The 12029-nt window shown below is 41.3% G+C and overlaps 1 long non-coding RNA gene across 1 annotated transcript in view; it reads right to left on the bottom strand.

The window, feature by feature from the left end:
* LOC129335211 (uncharacterized) overlaps window positions 1–12029 on the bottom strand; it is a 61996-nt gene that overhangs the window by 48226 nt on the left and 1741 nt on the right. The window contains exon 2 of the long non-coding RNA XR_008597574.1: window positions 10052–10346. This is a non-coding gene — a long non-coding RNA (uncharacterized LOC129335211). The remainder of the gene's footprint in view (window positions 1–10051; window positions 10347–12029) is intronic.

Here is a 12029-nt window from a genome sequence, read left to right as displayed (position 1 = left end):
GGTAATAGATCTATAAAAGCTCAAGCCTCAGGTCTAACAAATGCACAGGCTACAGCCCTGTTAGGTTCTTTGCATGACTACTGCAAGCTCCATTACCCTGGGACAGGGTTGAGAAGCTGTACAAGATCTAGAAAGAAAGAGTATTGGGAGGCGGCTGGGAAAAGGTAGTAATATATCTGGGGGTGGGAGCCATGCTAGCAGAGCAAGAAACTGTTCAGTAGATGTAGGATCTATGGAACTTTACCCAATCATCTTTCCGTGGGTGGGTGTAGAACTGCTAATAAGCTTAGAGAGGTGTGTAATTTCATAAAGACTGAAAAATTCTGCTTCAGCAAATTATTGACTTCAGACAGAATTGGATCGGATCCTAAATGGGAAGATAACACCATTAGCTAAAGTGCTGAAATGTAATCCTCTGACATTTTGTACACAAATATCTTACAAAGGTGATTTCCTTAGATAGTAATTGTGTAAGATTGGTCAGGGGAAAGATCAAGGATGCAGTACTAAACATGCATGCATTAGCAAAGCTGTAATTATTTTATCAAGAGGGTGATGGTAGTCATGCTCTGAGCACAGCAAATCAAGGGCTTGTTCATATGCAATGCCAAGTGTCCCACAGCAAGGAAGCCAAAGAGCAGATATTTCCCTTGGTTCTCTTAGCACATGAAATGTTTAAAATGTGCCACTGATTGATGGCATTAGTTTGCAAAGCATGAGCCACTAGTTCTCATTCAAATCTCACTATCCTAACCTTTATCATACACCTGTTCTGTTCTGTTCTGCTCTAAGAATGCTTGTGGCACAATTTATTTGTTCGCTTTAGGTGCCACAGAACTTTCCTGCTTAATCATATCTTATTTTTTTCTGGCAAAGTCAAACCACAGCTTTTTTGAAGTGCAGAATGCTTTCAAGAGAAGATCATAAGTTTTATCCATTGGTTCCATGTACACTGTAAAAACGTCGTATTTCATAGCCAATAACCACTTACAGTGAAATCCTAAGCAGATGGGCTTTGACTAGAATAACTCTGCTTAGGATTTCACTGTTAGTGTTTTAGCTAAAAACTTTGTTTAAAAGTAATCTAATAATTTTCTTTTCCCCTTAATGGGATCTTAATCTTTTAATTAAAATTTTTAATAACAAAAAAATCATATCCTTATAGCTGTTACACTTAATAACATACATCTATAACTTCTAACTGTACAAAGTACATATAGAGCTAATTGTAGTTTGGGAAGATGCATTAAATCATGAAAGAGTAGGGTTGCCAACTCAGCGTTGGAAAATTCTTGGAGATTTGGGAGTGGAACCTGAAAAGGGTGGGGTTGGGGAGTAGAGAGACCTTGGTGTGCCACACAGTCACGCTCCAAAGCATCGGTTTTCTCCTGGAGAACTAGGGATCCCATTCTCCCAGCGGGGGCTGGGGATCCTCCGCTCCCACCTTTCACCCCACTGCCACTGCTTACCTGGCTGGCGAGGGGGAAGGCAGGGAACAGTCCTCCCAGGAGTGTTCCTGGGGCCAGCGTGACGACATCACTGATGTCACCGTGCTGCCGAGAGTACTCCCACGCTTTGTAGGATGCCGATTCAGGCCCGCAGCGACACACTCGTGCTCTCCAGCCTCGTGTGATGACTTCACTTCCCGGAAATTCCCGAGCACTGAGAAGGTATATGCTGGGTCCCTCTCTCCTGCTAAGAGGGTAAGGGAACCTGGAAACTCTAAGGAGAATTGATCTCTGCAATCTGGAGATCAGTGGTAATTCCAGGAGACCCTCCCAGCCCAACATGGAGGTTGGCAACCCTATAAAGTCATGAGTGTTATGGAATGTGGCATCCAGAACTGGGCTGTAGTGGGCTCCAGTTCTCGCCCTTCTACACTGGTTCCTGATCTGTATCCAGGCACAATTCAAGGTGCTGCTGTTGACTTTTAAAGCCCTATTTTGCTTGGAACCAGCATATCTGAAGGACTATCTACTTCCTTGAGAAAGAATCTGACCTCTATGTTCATCTTCTGAAGTCCAGCTGCAGGTTCTCACACCTTTCAAGATTAGAAGGGTGGTAACCTGCTGAAGGCAGAATGGCAGAATATGAATAAAGGTCTAAGGGAGTGCATAACAAAATTTCCAAGCCAAAGATATACATAGAAATCACAAGTTTTAAATAGAGATGTGTATAATGGAAAAACAAGCCAAAAACACACAGAAATTGCTGGTTCAGTTTGTTACAGTGACTTCCAGAATGGTGGAATACATTTGGAAGGTGAGGCAGTAAAGCACTATTCCTGGACAGAAAGTTGTGTGTTTTGTTTCGGTTCTTACCCAAATAGCGTTGGCCTATCTGGCAGCATCTTGTTTTCCTTAACGACAAGTCTATCTGCACTCATCATGCAACCAATTGTATCCAAAGGGGAGAGACCGAGCCCTTAGCACTAATTCAGTTGATGGGAAGGGGATGTGTGTGGCATGCATGAGTGCATTTTTCCTTCTGCGCTTCCTGGGCAATAGCATTGGCATTGAATGGGCTTGTGAGGATCAAATCGCAAAAAGTTTGCTTTGCACCAGGGTCTCGAGTAGCAGACGGCATGGTACCATCACCATCCCTTTCTGTGTGTTTTATGCATAATGCAAGGAAAGGCTAGCAACAATCCACGTGGGTGTGCACACATGGGTTTGAGAAGGGAGGGGTCTTCTTCAGCCTCTGACTGCCTCAAAGGTCCATGGAGTGGAAATTGGAAAGGAAAAGCAGTTATTAAAGGAGAGCTGCTAGATGTTACCAGGGCATGCACCATAGTGGAAATTCTCTTCAGTTGTATTAAAACAAGATACTACTACGGTCACAGTACTGTGCGATTAGTGAATATTCCCTCAAACATTACCGCTATGCAGGCTTCTGACTTGAAGATCTTTTCTCTACTGGCTTTTTCCTCAGTTCTGGCCCCATACTGCAATGAGTTCTGCATGAACTGGCATATGTATGTAGGGAGAAAAACTGCAGGAAACTCAAGAGAAAATTGGTTCTGCAGCTGATGCAGCCTTTCACCAAGAACACAAAAAAGTCTGGGAAGCAGTTTGGGGACTGAATTGGGGGGATGCTCTTGGACCAAGGCCTACTGCTGGATAAGTAGGTGGCATCTGTGGCAAGGAGTGCTTTTTACCCCCTTTGATTGGTTAGCCAGCTGTGGTCTTTCTTGGGTTGCAAAGATCTGGCCACTGTGGTGCATGCCCTAGTAACATCTAGATTGGATTACTGCAATGCACTCTATATAGTAGAAGGAATCATAAACTGGCATTGAGTAGGCTTGTGAAGATCAAATCGCAAAAGGTTTGCTTTGCACCATGTGGTGCAAACCTCAAACCTTCCTGCTCAGAGATTGAATAAACCGAAAAGTATCACAAACAGCTGGCCAAATTAACATCTAGGCACCATCTGACCCTGCCACTGCTAATGTAGAATCCAAGTTGATATGGATACAAGAGATTTTATCTGCAAAGTGTTGAGCAAAAAAGTCACAGTGAGCTACCGCACAGTTCACCTCCTCCTGCAGTCCAGATCCCAATAGGCTTCTGACTACTCAAGAACAGTTCCATATATGAACATTGTGTAATGGTTGTGGAAAAGAAGTCTGGTTCAATATAAGGGGGCTTCAGCTGTTCATGTAGTTGCTAGCAGATCATGTGATCCTAGCTCCATAATCATCTCTCTAAAGCAGGGGTGGCCAAATTGCGGCTCAGGAACCACGTGTGGCTTTTTTAGACATAGTGTGGCTCCCGGAGGTCTCTGAGTATCACCATGGCCATACATTTTAATTTTAGTCTAGTTTATTTCCCTCCCTCCCTTTCCTCCCTTCTTTCCATGTCTTTCCCTCCCTTTCCTTATTTCTTTCCATGCCTTTCCTCCCTTTCCCTTGTTTCCTTCCTTCCTTCCTTCTTTCCATGTCTTTCTTATTTTCAATTAAAATGTTGGGGTTCCCAGGTCTGACTCAGAAAATATCTGGGGACTTTGGGAGTGAAGCCTAGCAAGGATGTGATGTCACTTTTGTGATATCACTTCCAAATCAAAGGTCAGGTGATGGCGCTCCCCAAGCTCCACCCCTTCCAATGACGCCACTTCCAGCATACTGCACCCAACCCCACCCCTTTCTGGGACATCACTTTCAGGACACTCCCCCAAACCCACCTCCTCATCTGAAGTTACTTCAGTGCATCATGTCTTTCGGCTCTCAAATATCTGACATTTATTCTATGTGATTCTTACATTAAGCAAGTTTAGCCACCCCTGCTCTAAAGAGTGAGTGCAGAACAAGATGATAATATTTTCAAGGACTGCTGATGTATTAAAAATATGTACACAATTATTGTGAAAGATATTGTGGGAAATAGACCCAAACAATTACTAATGTATTTCTAATTATTACTATTAGCCTGTAGTGGCTGGCATGTCAGTCCCAGGATCGAATCCCCACTATGCCATAGAAGTTCACTGGATGACTCTGGGACAGTCACACACTCTCAGCTTAAACCCCCTCACAGGTAGTGTTGCCAGGTCCCCTTATACTGCCACTAGGAGGGGGGACCTGACACTCACTTTTCTAGGAGCGATGTCATTGTGCAATTTTGGGGACTCAGTGTGAAGCGCAAGAGTACTCCTGCAGCCTGCACAATTACATCCCTTCTGGAAGTGATATTGCCGTGCCGGAAGCATGCCTCGGGAGGCCCATTCCTGCGCCTTTTCCTCTTCCTGGGGGGACTGGCAACCCTACTCACAGGATTAACATGGAGAAGAGAACAATGTAAGTTGCTTTGGGTCCCCATTGGAAATGAAGTAAATAGATAAAAACAAGAAAAATACACCCAGGGAATTAAAGTCTTTAATAACATCAGTGATTCTTTATATATTTTTGGCTTAATGTCTACTGCAAAGAAATACATAGTAGGTGCAGGTCGGATTTTAGTCTTTCAGTCTGCAGTCCTGAGAACACATTCCCATAAGTTAGCCTGAGTTAAATGATACTTACTTCTGAGGAGACTGATATAAGGCTTGCTGCCACATTTAGCATTTACTCTTAGATCTCCTATTTTATCATAAAACTGACAATTAGTATATATGATAATTTTAAAAAATCCCCCAGCATTATGGCTCTGTGATGAGTTTAAAAGAAACAAGGCTTAAAACAGCAGATAAGTGATATTGTTTGCTGCACTTAAATTTGATTTCTACATGATAGATGCATAAAAGAACTGCTGCAACTGCGATTCTTTTAACTTGGCAACTTAGTGTTATTAATTTGTACAGAGTATGCACTAAAAAAAGAATTAAGTCAATTAAGTAGAAAGATTCTAGTGCTGTGTTGTAGATATAATGGTAATTTGAAGGAAAACGAGAGCTAAAATTGGATGCCAGTTGATTCATTGTTCTCTCTCTCTCTCTCTCTCTCTCTCACACACACACACACACACACACACAAATACTTGGCAATATTTAGCAAAGGATGTGGTTCTAAAATTGATTTGAAGTCTCATACTAAATATTTGTTTTGATTCACACATTTGTTACAATTATATTTGTATAATACGGGTATCTGACCTTGAGCTCAAGCAATGGGGTGGGTTTCAGATTACCTCTATAGTGGTCAAGGTAACTGAATTTTTCACATTCCATTCTGACATTGTTTCAGAGCAACATGAGCAAAGTTCTGCTAATGCAATGAGCTTCTCACTTCCTTTTTAGATCTGCCACCCCACCCCCCAGCTTCTTTCTTCCATCTTGCATCCCCTGAAAGCCACTTGTGAGGGTAGGGATGGGTATGGAGCAAAGGGGGGAGAGCAGGAATCAACACAAACCAGAGATCCACCACCTACAAAAGTGCTTTCTGTTCATGCAAGGGCTTTCTCCAAGTCACAGCTTGTTAATTTATTTTTTAAATGACGAATTGCCTTTCATTTAAAATATACAAGAAAGTAAATGTTTTGACAAGACTTTATTCGACCTACACTTGCTTAATGGGTGACCTTGATGAGCTAAACTATCACATATTTCACTCCTTGTTTTCTTGGCCTCAAACACTTTTGTGTTTCCCTCAAGCCACAATCCTGAGCTACTGAATACTGAAGTCAATACTAATCTAGAGTAAGTGGTTCCAAGACTGTAACCTACGGCAATTAACATCTGGCAACAAGCCACTTAAAACCCTATTTAGGCATTTGTTTTCTTCTTTATGTAGTTTTTAAAAAGACTAACCCATCGTGGTCTCATAAGCTTTTTAAATTTTTCAGTGCTTAGATGTCTCGTTTACTCATATATTTCAGTGGACTCCCACAGAAGGCTTAGAAGCTCAGTGTATGAGAGAAGTTTACACACTAGGGTTGCCAGCTCCAGGCTGAAATTCCTGGAGATTTGGGGTGATAAAGTCAGGGGAGGGTGAAGAGATACCCTCCAGAGATTAGCAACCATATTCCACACTTTATGGCACAGCATGGGCTCTCCAAGGAAAGGACTGAGCCTAATATCAGTTTCTTGTGTGTTATAACCTACTTCTTGTCTCAGGTAAGTTCTTGGTTTTCAGATCTTTGGAGTCAGCAACCATCAGTGAAGGTCATATATGTAATATTAATTTATTACCAGTTTATTTAATATATTTGTGTCCTGCTTTCCCACAACAACAACAAAATAAAATCATTACAATTGTATTGCTATCTACTTTTAAACCTCATTTACTGAGATTGTCATTTCAGAAAATACCCACTAATACACACGATTTCTTCATATCATTGGAGAAACAAAACTTTGGTGGCACTTAAACGTAAACTAGCACTTTACTAGCACCACTTTTCTTCCTTATTTTGGTACAATCTACAGGTATGTGGTCTCTGAAGTTTATTTTGATACATAGCCCATCTATATTTTTAGGCGGATAGCTGTGTTGGTCTGCAGTAGAACAGCAGGATTGAATCCAGTGGCACCTCAGAGACCAGCAAGATTTTCAGAAGGTAAGCTTTCAAGAGTCAGAGCTCCCTTCTTCAGACACGAGTAAGAATGGAGATCCGTGGATATAAAGGCTCAAGGATCTCAAATCGTAATGTTTCAAGAAGGGAGATCTGACTCTTGAAACCTTACACACTGAAAATCTTGATGGTCTCTAAGCAGCCCATCTAAATTTATACCACTTCAAAACAATTAAGCACTTTAAGCATTTTAAATGGACTCTGCCTGCAAGTTCACAATCTAAAATAAACATAAAATAGCGATTGAACAAGCAAAAAAATGGAGGAGGATATAATCAGAAAGAGAAAGCCTATGAAATGACAGCCTTCAGCTGTTGTTTAACCATAAGGGCAGGTGGAGACACCCATATTATGGTTGCCAGCTGACAGCTGGCACCTGCAGGAAATCGGAGGTGGGGACATGTAGGGCACCAGTGTTGCGCACGTGATGTCACTTCCAGAGAAAACCAAAAGTGACAGCCTGTTGATCCATGAGTAGGAATCCTAGAATCCATTTTTCTTCCTGAAGTGGTGTTTCTTGATGGTTCTTCATTAGGCAATACAAACTAATGGCTACATATTTTATTTAAAATAATATCATTAGAAATATAAATGAGAACAATTCAGGTAAAAACCTATGACTTGTATAATTAGGAGAGAAGCCAGACAAAAAGAGATCAAATTAGTACAAAGACCAAACCTGAAGGGGTTAGAAAAGAAAAAGGAAATTAATATAAAAAGAAGAAACAGTTACTCATGAATTTTTAAGAATGAGGGGGAAGAGATTTGAAGAGATATGGAACATGTTTCTGTTTTGGTTTTATAATAGTGCACCTGAAAGAAACATGAAAACAAGCAGGTGAAAAGCTTGAAAATATGACAAAAATGGAGACAAATACAGGAAGTAGACAGAATGGGCTTAAGACAGCAAGTAGCAACTCAAAAATTTAACAGAAATAGTCAAACTCCAGCAGAGCTGAAGTGAGTCCATCACTGAACAGAAAAATGCAGAACTGAAAAGAGAAGAGATGAAGAAATAGTACCTCTAAAGTATGTTACTATTTATGATTTATGCATTTACTTTTACTTCAGTTATACCACACCATTCTCCCCAATGAGGACCCAAAGTGGCTTATATTATTCTCATCTCCTCCACTGTTTTCAGTCACAACAACCCTGTGAGGTAGATTATGCTGAATGTATGTGACTGGCCCAAGGTCACCCAACCTTCCATAGCAGAGTAGAATTCATACCTGGCTCTCCCGGATCCTAGTCCAACAACTTAACCATTACACTACACTGGGTGTATAACAACAACAACAACAACAAGAGTTCATTTGTATATCACTTTTCTGGACAGGTTAGTGCCCACTCAGAGCAGTGAACAAAGTCAGTGTTGTTATCCTTACAATACAACTGGGAAACTGGGGCTGACAGGAGTGGCTTACTCAAGGCCCCTGGTAAATTCATGGTAGTCATGAGATCTGAACAAGCAAAGTGCTACATTGTAGCTCAATTACTTAACCACTATGCTACACACCAGCTCAATGTTAAAGTTCAGTGTTAATGTCTGGTAAACCTAAAGCTTAAATGCACAGGTATTATCAAAGCACATTTAATATTTTTCATAGGAAAAGAACCTGTAGAAACTTAATAAGAAGTGTGCCTTTTTTGTCAAAGCTAGGGTTGCCAGCTCCAGGGTGGGATATTCCTGAAGATATGGGGAGTAGTTCCTAAAGAGGGAGAGGTTATGGGAGGAGAAGGACCTCAGGGGGTATATTGCCACATAATCCACCCACCCAAACTGCTATTTTTTTCCAGGAAATCTTTGTGGCCAGGAGATCCATTGTAATTCTAAGAGGTCTCCAAGAATTACTGCCTGGAGGTTAGCAAGCCTAGTCAAAATTAACCCAGTAGGCAATATAAGCAACTGATTTTGACTACATAATGCTGATGTACTGGGGGGCCCAATTTATTCTAATTCAGGCCTTTAGGACACCAGAGATTGAGACAGAGGCATCTGTGTCGAATCTACCACACACCATTGGCAGCCTTTTGACATAGAGTTGACATTTTTCATGCTTCAGCTGTAAGACTCGGGATTTGGGGCTTGTTCTCAGGGCCTCAGGTCAGCAAGTGGAAGTGTCAAGGTCATCCACTTGCCCACTCACTGGCTGAAATCTATGCTTGCCTGCTCATGATTACTGTGGCACATTCATAATCAGGAGACTGGTGGCAATGATTTGGCACTAACAGCCAACTGTTGTTCATTTTAAATTTAACACAATTGATTCCCATGTTCTTCTTTTATTTGTGTGTAAGAGACAAGCAGTCCATCACTCACACATTCAAATAGTACTGTTCATAGCATATAAGGAAGTACAATTCAGTGTGACAAATATTCACTGTTGCCTTAGTATTTAGTATTTAGTCCCCATGTACTCATGAGGCAAACCACTGCTGTTAGTCTCTTGCCATTAAATCCCTGCCAGGGGTTGCCATTAGTCAGCTATGACTTAAGGGCACTCTATCCACCACCACCAATGAGCCTCAAAGTTCAGACACTGAGGAACGGGCAACCTGACTTTTACCTCACTCTGCTCACTTGTTCCAAACAGAAGATGCTGCCATTAAGAACATGCCCGTCAAAGATAACAAAAGCTCCTCTCCATCCAACAATATGTGGCTGCATCCACAAAGTATTGAATATTGTGCTACTGTTGCATTCACAATAGGATTTTCCAGGTTGGGCAAGAATCAAAGAGACGAATTATTGCTAAAGCACAGCAATAGTTTAACATCCAATGATGCGTGACTGCAACCTTTGTTTACAAGGAAGCATTTGTTTCACTAAGCATAAGTTAAGCTTGACCTGAAAGGAAATATACAGGCTGTTTATCAGCATTTAAACCTTAAAGCAGGCAGATTCAAATAAAATATTGTGATGCCACTTCCCTGTAAAATCAAGCTGCTACACTGTGCGAAAGAATATGGCATCAAACAAATACACTTGGCTAAATACCACTAGCATTATTATACATTATTTATATATTTAAAATATTCATTACCTTAAATCAGCAGGCAATTGGCCCAAAATCACTTAAGTGTTCAGAGCTGCTTCTGTTTTTCCCACGGATGACAAACAGAGAATGATACATTATGGGGGATGTATTTGATTCCTGGTTTCACTAAGTAACAAATAATTCTATTGAGTTCAGCAGAGCTCTTCACAGGTAGAGGACTTCAGAACTGCGGTCATGCATTGCATGAGAAAGACAGAGCTTTAGAGGGTGATATTTAATGGACTGAAAATTAAATCATCCTCTTTTGTTGAAGCTTCAGCACAAATCATTATGGGAGAAGCTGAAATGAGGAAAAATGTAGGAGAAATAAGAAGTGCAGGAGTAGAACCACAACACAATAGCAAATGAGCCATTCAGCTGGAATGGCCAAACTGTGACTTCCAGAAAGCAAATAACAGGGGGAGGGGAACGATGCATAGATGAGGCACTGACTACCCTCCCTGATAAGCAGATGTATTTATTTATCTCATCCTTCCTCCAAGCAGCTCAGGACAGCATATATTAATCTCTTCTCCTCCATTTTATACTCACAACAGCCCTGTGAGATAGTGACTGGCCCAATAAGAGTTGAGATTTGAACTTGTCTCCCCAGTTCCTGTCCAACCACTACACCACACTGGTTCACACAAGATACTATTTTAAACTGCTTCCTATGGCTGAGTGGAGGCACTATAAAACGCAGTGAGGGAGAATGGGAAAAATGTTTTGACAGGCAATCTGTGTCACACATATACAAGTTAGAACATTTTCAGAACTTATTTTCTCATTCTGTTCAGCAGCTGCCTGCAAGTGCTGCCAACAGTGATGTAACAAAAGAATAAGGTTGTTAAGATGGAGGAAACAATTTTCTAGAGCAGTGCTTATCCAGGCTTGCCTTCCTCTCCTCCCCTTAGTGTAATGAGACAACCAACTATATGCTGTTATGTTAGGGATGCCAGCCTCCAGGTAGTCCTGTCCACATGTAAAAGTGCAAAGTGCAAAGTGCGATGTGTTCAAATATATACAATACAGAAATACACAGTATAATCATATACAGCACATATGTTATTCCAACAAGTCTTTACAGTCCGTATAGTTCCTTGCTTTCATTTAAAGTGCAACATGCAAAAAAATTTTTATATGGAAGCCCATGGAGAGAGTCGTGGAAGATGTAATAACATTCCCAGTCCCAAAATTCAAGATTTATCCAACAACGCCGACGGGGATGTGCAGGCAATTGTCATTAACCCGTTTCGTGAGAGAACTCACTTCATCTTGGGCATACAAAAATTCAGACTGGATACAAGAAAATTGCAAGAACCAAACTCATTCTCTGAGGGCTTGAGAAGGTGGTGGTGTTAACGGACTCATGAGTCCGTTAACACCACCTTCTTCTCAAGCCCTCAGAGAATGAGTTTGGTTCTTGCAATTTTCTTGTATCCAGTCTGAATTTTTGTATGCCCAAGATGAAGTGAGTTCTCTCACGAAACGGGTTAATGACAATTGCCTGCACATCCCCGTCGGCGTTGTTGGATAAATCTTGAATTTTGGGACTGGGAATGTTATTACATCTTCCACGACTCTCTCCATGGGCTTCCATATAAAAATTTTTTTGCATGTTGCACTTTAAATGAAAGCAAGGAACTATACGGACTGTAAAGACTTGTTGGAATAACATATGTGCTGTATATGATTATACTGTGTATTTCTGTATTGTATATATTTGAACACATCGCACTTTGCACTTTGCACTTTTACATGTGGACAGGAATATATGTACATTCGTTATAGTGGTGTCCTGGCATTGTGTGGTTTCTTTGCAACAATTGTTCCAGGGCCGCCCGTGGTTTTTCCAGCCTCCAGGTAGTGGCTGGAGATCTCCCGGAATTACAGCTGGTCTCCAGGCCACAGAGATCAGTTCACCTGGAGCAAATGGCTACTTTGGGGGTAGATGCTATGGAATTATGCCATGCCAAGTTCCTTT

The sequence above is a fragment of the Eublepharis macularius genome, chromosome 8 (genome assembly GCF_028583425.1).
Source record: "Eublepharis macularius isolate TG4126 chromosome 8, MPM_Emac_v1.0, whole genome shotgun sequence".
Classification (NCBI taxonomy): domain Eukaryota; kingdom Metazoa; phylum Chordata; class Lepidosauria; order Squamata; family Eublepharidae; genus Eublepharis; species Eublepharis macularius.
The sequence above is the reverse complement of the archived record's forward strand: the minus strand, read 5'-3'. Positions and strand labels throughout refer to the sequence as shown.